Source organism: Lutra lutra, chromosome 13 (genome assembly GCF_902655055.1).
Source record: "Lutra lutra chromosome 13, mLutLut1.2, whole genome shotgun sequence".
Lineage (NCBI taxonomy): Eukaryota > Metazoa > Chordata > Mammalia > Carnivora > Mustelidae > Lutra > Lutra lutra.
In genome coordinates, this window is record NC_062290.1 from 32,012,684 (window position 1) to 32,021,015 (window position 8,332).

The following is an 8,332-nucleotide window of genomic DNA, read 5'->3' on the forward strand; positions in this document are numbered from 1 at the left end:
TGAAGAGGGAGATCCAAGGAGCTAGCCTCTTAAGAGGAGTAATACCTAGTCACTGGTAAGACCCCTGGTCCTGCAATACAATATGGCTCCTATGATCTGGGTCCTGTTAAACGCCTCTCACCATCTTTAATCCGATAGTTTGATTCTACATTGCGCTCAGTGTGGGGAACTGGGAGAAGCTATGGCACTTGGCCCTTTGTGGGGGAATTTTAGTAGTATAAATAGCAATAGTTATCAGTTCTGGAGCACTTCCATGACTCTGCTGCAGGCACTGTGCTGTGACCTGGGTTTATAGCAGTGAGATAAACATAGAAATAGATGTGGGCTCTGTTTCCAAGAAGCTGAAACCCACTGTTTCTCCTTGTCCCCTTCCCATTCTGTCTTCTCCAGCCCCTGTGCAATCCCACCAAGAAGGGAGCTTGCTTCTCCCCCTCCCTTTGCTGCTCCCCCTGCTTGTGCTCTCTCTCTGTGTGTGTCAAGTAAATAAATAAAATGTTTTAAATTTTAAAAAAAAAGCAAAACAAATAACCCTGTTCTGTAGAGTGATTTTCTGAATGCAGTTATGGGCAGGGCTGGGTACTGAAGAAGACGCTCTGCAGAACAGAGGAATGGGGAAATTACAGAACAAATTCCACAGGTCATTGAATGTATCACTTTCATCACCCCACCCATAGCACTCATTAATCTCTAGCCCAGCCAATCTGTTGGTTATAAAAATGAGCTTTCTCCAAACTGACAGTTCTCATTTTAGCAATATAAATCATTCTGATTTTTATCACTAATGCGATCAATCCTGTCTAGTAAAGAAAGCTTGAGAGTTCTATAGCTCTATAACATTTAAGAAAAACAATGGACTCAACTCTAGTTACTTTTTAACTAATTTGACTTGCCAAGGGAAGGAGAAAGTAAATATCAGAAATCTTATCACTAAGGACAAATTGCAAGTTATACCTGCCAAGATGTGGTTCAAAATATAAATAATCAGTCTCCTTAGAAGCCTTTTACCTTCTTATATCTGTTATGTTGGGTAAATGAGTAGTTACTAGAACACAGCTGGCTCAGTGATCACAATTCAGCTACCCTCAGAAGTACAAATAAATACATGTTTAGCCTGGTAACTGGACACTGATATAGAATTATTCACTAGCTGATTCCCTAGATCAGAAACCACAAAATTTTTCTTTTTTATGGAAGTATGGCTGTTACAATAGTCTCACCTGTACCACATAGTGATTGATTTAACTACTATATACGTTACGGTCTAGATATAACATTTTAATAGAACAACAATATCCTTGATGGTATCATGGAAATGTTAAGTGCCTTGTGCACTTTTCTTAATGTGTATAATTACTTAAACGTCATAGTAAATGAAGGCCATTGTCAAGCTTCCGTCAAGGAGAGTCCTTAACTAGAGGGATTTCCCATTGCTCTCAGGATGATAACCTCTGAGTGACAGGTTCCATTAGTTGGCCACACACATTTGGAGCCTTGTGGACTTTCTGACAGCTGAGCAGTGTATCTGTTTCAAGCATTGTGATCCCTGTTCTTAATGCAAGAGTGACAGTTGTCACTTTTCCTGTTACCCCTGTCTTTAGGAAAGCGTCTGACTCAGAAAGTCAAATCAGTCCCCCACAAAGGGATTTTCAGGAGAACCATCTCAAAGATGATCACCTGAGATATCGTCAAAAAAAAACCCTGAAATTCTAAGCAACATCCATAATAAGTCTTTTCATGTTGATAAGGAAAGATTTTCCCCTAAATACCAGATAGGCTCCATGAAAGTGAGATCTTTACCTGTTTTGTTCACCGTGTCACCAGTCCCTAGAAGAGCGCCTAAGACATCACTCAAGATTAGGTTGTTTTGAATGAATCAAATGAATGAATGAACTGTGGCCTTTGATAGTGAGGTAGTTTATGGTCCTTAGGCAAGAGATGGGATTTGTGTTGGGATTTCAAGAATGGGAGGAGCCAAAGAGAAAATTGAGAAGCTAAATGTGAAGTATGCAATTTACTGATGGAGTAGGTCTGAATACATTTCAAACATAATTAAACTATGGCTGTGGGTCTATACGCATTTCCATAATTTTCCCTTGAAAATGTGAGGCATACAGATGTCATCGCCAGTGAATTCTCTTTGTCCGTATACAGAATCACCAAAAAAAAGAAAAAAAAAAAGGCATTCTGACTGTCCCTCAGCTCATCCGCTCCAGGATTGTAACTCTTTCTTCCCCGTGTTCTTTCTGACATCATGGACTTTCAGGTTGACCTCTCCCATCTTGGGTCCCACTCTCATTAGCTGTAGAAGTCATGCGATGTTTGCGATGTGAGGGTGGCAATACTCTCTGACCTTTGGTTACAATATGTCTTTAAAAGCCAGTGTTTATTCTGCTTTTACAGCATTTCTCCATTTGAACTGGCCACCTTTTAAGTGGTCATTAGCCACATGTAGCTGCTAGCTATGGGACTTAGACAGCAGAGGTGTGGAAAGTCCACACATTCTTCCACTCAAAGGATATTGTGAGTTATGCTACATCTTTTTTTTAAGTGTCTTTTTTTAGGTATTTAAATTCAATTAGCCATTAGATAGTACATCATTGGTTTCAGACAGACTTTAGTAACTCATCAGTTGTGGATAACGCCTGGTGCTCATCACATCACGTGTCCTCCTTAATGCCCATCACCCAGTTACTCCATGTCTCCCGCTCCCCTCCCCCCCCAGCAACCCTCAGTTTGTTTCCTATAGTTAAAGGTGCCTCATGGTTTGTCTCCCTCTCTGATGACTCCATTCAGTTTTCCCTCCCTTCCCTCTGATCCTCTGCACTACATCTTAATCTCAACAGTGAAGTCAAGCAGTGGTAGTAACTCGGTCATGGAGTCATGTATATTCTAAATCTGATGAGGTGGATTCCTATACTGCCTTTGTCTCTGCTAGACACTTACATTTGTTATTATTATTGCTGCTGTTTTCATGTTTCTCGTTCACTGAATGTCTGATAAAGAATTAGTGAAATGTGTGACTGCAGAAAATACAATGAGTCATGGAGATGAAGACTTTCTCCTTGACCAGAATTGAGTCAGTTCCTCTGAGTCCTCTTTCTGTCCTCCTTGGACCTCAGGCTCTGCCCACTTAGCCCAGTTTTAGCAAGAAACCTGCTTAGTCAATTTTTCAGCAATCTCCTATCCTACTCTTGATATCTGATCAAATTCCTTATCTCCACCCCTCGTATCTTACCACTCTTTTTTTTTAAAAGATTTATTTATTTTGACAGAGAGAGGAGAGAGAGCATGAGCAGGGGGGGGGGAGCAGAGGGAGAGAGAGAACCAGACTCCCCACTGAGCAGGAAGCCCAATGCCAGGCTTGATCCTAGGATCAGATCATAACCTAAGCCAAAGCCAGAGGTTAACCAACTGAGCCACCCAGGTGCTTCAGTATCTTACAGTGCTTAATATCTGATCAAATCCCTTATTCCTGGGGCACCTGGTTGGTGCAGTTGGTTGAATGTTTGACTCTTGGTTTCTGCTCCAGTCATGATCTCACGGTCCTGAGATCAAGCCTCACCTCAGGCTCTATGCTCAGTGAAGAGTCTGCTTAAAATTCTCCTTCCCTCTCCCTCTACCCCTACCCCTGCTCCCTCTCTCTAAAATATATTAATAAATCTTTTAAAAAATTCCTTATCCCCTGCTCTCAATAGTTTATGACCCTAGCCTTCCTTCAACAATATTACTGTCCAGATGGTTTAGCCAGAATCCCTTCATCCTTACCCTTGATGTTCCATCTTAATTTTATATCCAGTGACCCCCCACCATGCTCTTTAGCTATAAATCTCCATTTGTCTGAGCTGAGCCAGATCTCTCTCCCATACTATAAAATAAAATCCCATCGTAGTAGCATCCCTTGAATAAAATCTTCCTTACTGTCTTTAACAGTGTCACAAAAAATTTTTTCTTTAACGGTCAAGAGGTGCTAATGGAGTACCATGACAAAAGGCCTAACTTCCTATAATGGACATTTCCTGGGTTTACCTAACAAATACTCTTTTCCTCTTCTAAGGAAAATTTCCAGTTCTTAGTATAACTGCCAACTGGCCCAGGGGTGGACAAGTGAGTCAGATGAGACCAAAATGAAAATTCTGTTGAGACACTGGACCTTGAGGATTCAAGCCAAGGATGAAAAAGTGTTGGTACTCTATTATTCTGATGGTCCATTAATTCTTGCTTTTTTGGTTCCTGTGTCTATCACAGTCCCTGCCTTTTTGAAGATAATGACCACTCATCTGAGTACACAGTTTGCAGAATCCCTTTGCAGTGGCCCATGTGGGCCAAGGTAGTAGAGCATAATAGATCTCTGTAAGTTTTTTAAAATGCCTTTGTCCCTGTTGCCCATGGCCATTAAAAACAAAGGTCGGGGTGGGGGGATATTGGAAAAGGTGAAGTTATAGCTACTCACTGATTTTGTGATTGGTAGGGAGAAAGCAATACCTACATACAGGGCCAGTGGGTGAGTGGAGGAAACATCCTTGACTCTAGGAGGAATGGGGGAAGGAGAAATATTAATAATCTTTGTCTTTGGAACTGCCCTGAAGACTTCCCCACACAGGAAAATGACCTAGTGTGACTCTCCTAAACTTTGGCAAGCCCCTTAAATTTAACTGACTGCTAGATCTGATACTCCCTGCTGGATAGCTCTGATCATTATTTGATTGTTATTTATTTTATTTTTAAATTATTTTTAAAGAAATTTTAATTTAAATACAATTAATTAACATATAATACTAGTTTCAGACTACAGGTTAGTGAATCATCAGTCTTTTTAACACCCAGTGCTCATTGTATCACATGCCCTCCTTAATGTCCATCACCCAGTTACCCCTCCACCCATCGCCCTCCCCTCCAAGAACCCTCAGTTTGTTTCCTGTGATTAAGAGTCTCTTCTGAGGGCACCTGGGTGGCTTAGTGGTTAAAGCCTCTGCCTTCAGCTCAGGTCATGATCTCTGGGTCCTGGGTCGAGCCCCGCATCCGCTCTCTGCTCCCGGGAGCCTACATCCTCCTCTCTCTCTCTTCCTGCCTCTCTGCCTACTTGTGATCTCTGTTTGTCAAATAAGTAAATAAAAATCTTTTTTTTAAAAGTCTCTTCTGGTTTGTCTCCCTCTTTGATTTCATCTTGTTTTTTTTTTTTTCTTTCTTCCCCTATGATTCTCTGTTTTGTTTCTTAATCTCCACATATGGGTGAGATCATATGATAATTGTCTTTCTCTGACTGACTTATTTCGATTGGCATAATACCCTCTACTTTCATCCATGTCGTTGCAAATAATTGCCATTTATTTTAACTCGACAGAGAAGGCCACTAGAAACAGCAGGTGATGGCCCCAGCTCCTGTCCCTCCATGCAGAACATCTGTCAACACCTATGGACATCTTTTCTTCCCCCATTCCTATGAATGTTGCTCAGTTGTTACATGGTGTGGACAAATGCTGCTGGCTGGTGGCCTGGACACACTGGACAAGCTTGGCCTTCGGTAAAACAAAGACTAGATTCAATTACTCAAACTGAAACGGGAATGCTTGGACGAACAAGCCTGCCAGGAAGTCCCATTGGAGGTACTCAACCTGTGCCCCTTCCCTCTTTGGACCAAGAGCCTGAACCTGAGAGATGAACGGCTTATCCAAGGTTATGGCAAGGTTATGGCAAGGTTATGCAGAGATGAAACTAGACACAGGCGTACATGTTTATTGGTCAAGGCTGGCTGTGAAGTCGAACTGCCTCAAATCTTGATTCTTTTCGCCACTTCTTATTCTCTGACCCTGTTTTTCATAGTTTAGGATGTAGGATAATAACAATATCAGCTAATGTGGTATCCTGACTTTTTGATGTTTTAGTTCTTGTCAGACATTTACCATAATGCTTAGCACATGGATGTGTGTGTGCACACACATGCACACGCTTGACACTCAAAAAGTTTTTTCCCTGATATTAACTTTATCAGTGCACTTTGCATCCACCACCAATTGGCTGTTTTGTCACAAACTGATTAAAGCAGAACTGTCAAGTGAGGAACTTCAAAGCCAAAGCATTAAGTGCTGTGAGAAACCAGCACCTGGGAGGTTTTGTCTCAGCATCTGTGATTAGAAGGCAGCAAAAAGAGACTTTGGGGACACAGTTCGCCCCTTCATGAAGCAGCCATTCAGAACTTTCTCAGAAGGGCTAATGCCTAATCTTCCAAAGAACAACAAGAACAAGCTTATGGTCTGTTAAAATCAGATTTTTAAAAGATTTTTATTTGAGAGAGAGAGTGAGAGAGAGAGCATGAGAGGGAGAAGGTCAGAGGGAGAAGCGGACTCCCCATGAAGCTGGGAGCCTGATGCAGGACTTGATCCCAGGACTCCAGGATCAAATCAGATTTATTGACTCAATACAGTCAGGGAGGACATTCCTCAGGAGTCATAGAATGCTGGTTGCCATGAGGAGGAGGGAAGCATCTTTTACAAAGTCTGGGCTCTCACAGGAGTCTGAAGCAGGTGTATGGAAAGCAGAGGTCAGTTCTGGATTAGAAGCTCTTTCTGAGGGAAATGAGTAGAAGCAGGGGTTAACCAGAAATTGGGCTCTGCCTTATTCAGTTCAGGCTGCTGCAACAAATGATGACAGACTGGGTGGCTGAAACAGCAAAACATTTACTATTCTTTGCAGTTCTAGAGGCTGAGAAGTCCAAAAGCAAGATCCTGGGATCTGATATCTAGCAAGAGACTGCTTCATTATCTATAGATGCCCATATTCCTGTTGTAGCCTTGCATGGCTGACAGCTGGCTGAATAAGCTCTCAGGTCTTTTCCCAGAAGTGCTTTTATCTCATTCACAAGGGTTCCAATCTCATGACCTCTTCACCTCTCAAAGCCTATACCTCCTGATGGCACTCCTTGAGGGTTAGTACTTCAACATCTGAATTGGGACAGACACAACATTCAGTCCATTAACAAGTGTTGTCATGAGGACAGCGTAGCTTAGCAACTGGGTATCCCCAGGATCCATGGGACTAGCAAAGCAGAATCTGGGGGCGTCACTGGTAGGAAAGCAGGAGTTCCCCAAGAGAGAGTCCTCATAGCATTTTACAGAGACAGCATGACCCTTGAAAACAATAGTTTCCGTGACTCATACACAGCCTTTATCTATGCCTGTCCTCCCTGCTGGATTCACAGCAAGTCTGCTTCTTTCTTTTCTAGTACAAATGGATTTCCACTCTCTGAATCCTGATGAATTTTTGCTCTTTTGCAGTTAGCAGGTTGTCCCTCAGGATTCTGCATGTCTGGATTTGCAATCGTGGAAACTGCCAAGGTCCAGGTTCTGGGTGGCAGAACCTGGCCTCTGCCACTATTGCCCAAGTAGGGACTCTGTCCCTTCACGTCCTGTGCTGCTGTCAAAGGTTGTGTGCATTGGCTTGTTTTTTTTTTTGTTTTGTTTTTTTAAATGTAATTGCTTACACGTGGTTTGATCATGCTCAAGTGGCCTTTCTGTGGAAACAGCGCCAAGCTACACCTAGAAGTCACTGAAGAATTCTAAAAGAACTCCTGGTTGGTATGAGGCTAGAGAGAGAGAGAAAGAGAAAAAGAAATCTGCCTCTCGATTCGCAGACCTGTACCCCTGGATAAAAATATATGTTTATAAAGCTGTAAAAAAAAAAAAAAAGAAAAGAAAAGAAAGGATGAATACCCAAGTTTTGTAGCAACATGGACGGGACTGGAAGAGATTATGCTGAGTGAAATAAGTCAAGAAGAGAGTCAATTATCATATGGTTCACTTATTTGTGGAGCATAACAAATAGCATGGAGACAAGGGGAATGGAAGGAAAGGGAGTTGAGGGAAATTGGAAGGGAGGTGAACCATGATAGACTATGGACTCTGAAAAACGATCTGAGAATTTTGAAGGGGTGGGGGGTGAGGTTGGGGGCACCAGGTGGTGGGTATTGTAGAGGGCACGGATTGCATGGAGCACTGGGTGTGGTGCAAATAATGAACTTGTTATGCTGAAAAATTAAAAATTAAAAAAAAAAAAGAATCTGCCTCTCTGCATTTTGCAAGTCCCTGGGCAAATCCGTGGCTGTGACTCCCCACATAGAGATTCCAGGCAGGGAGGGCCCCTGAGCCTCATCTCCCTGGGCTCCTCCTCCAGGAGCAATCCCTATTTGAGACCAGGGTTAGGGAGGGAAGATCAGCAAAGCAGGCTCCAGAAGGAAGGACTGCCACAGACCATGGAGCACCAGAGGCCAGGCTGGTACCTGCTCACTGTTGGGTACAAATGGGCAGCTCAGCAGGTGCAGGGTCTCTTGGCCCCTCTG

The 8,332-nt window shown here is 42.7% G+C and overlaps 1 long non-coding RNA gene across 2 annotated transcripts; it reads left to right on the forward strand.

Moving 5' to 3' along the window:
* Positions 1-2,440: 2,440 nt before the first annotated feature.
* Positions 2,441-5,682, forward strand: LOC125083583 (uncharacterized). Of its 2 annotated transcripts, none has more exons than XR_007122310.1 (3): positions 2,441-2,520; positions 4,246-4,350; positions 5,342-5,682. It is a non-coding gene; the product is annotated as an uncharacterized LOC125083583 (long non-coding RNA). The 2 variants fall into 2 exon arrangements; XR_007122311.1 differs by lacking the exon at positions 4,246-4,350 and adding an exon at positions 4,055-4,180 and having other exon boundaries at positions 2,469-2,520.
* Positions 5,683-8,332: the final 2,650 nt, after the last annotated feature.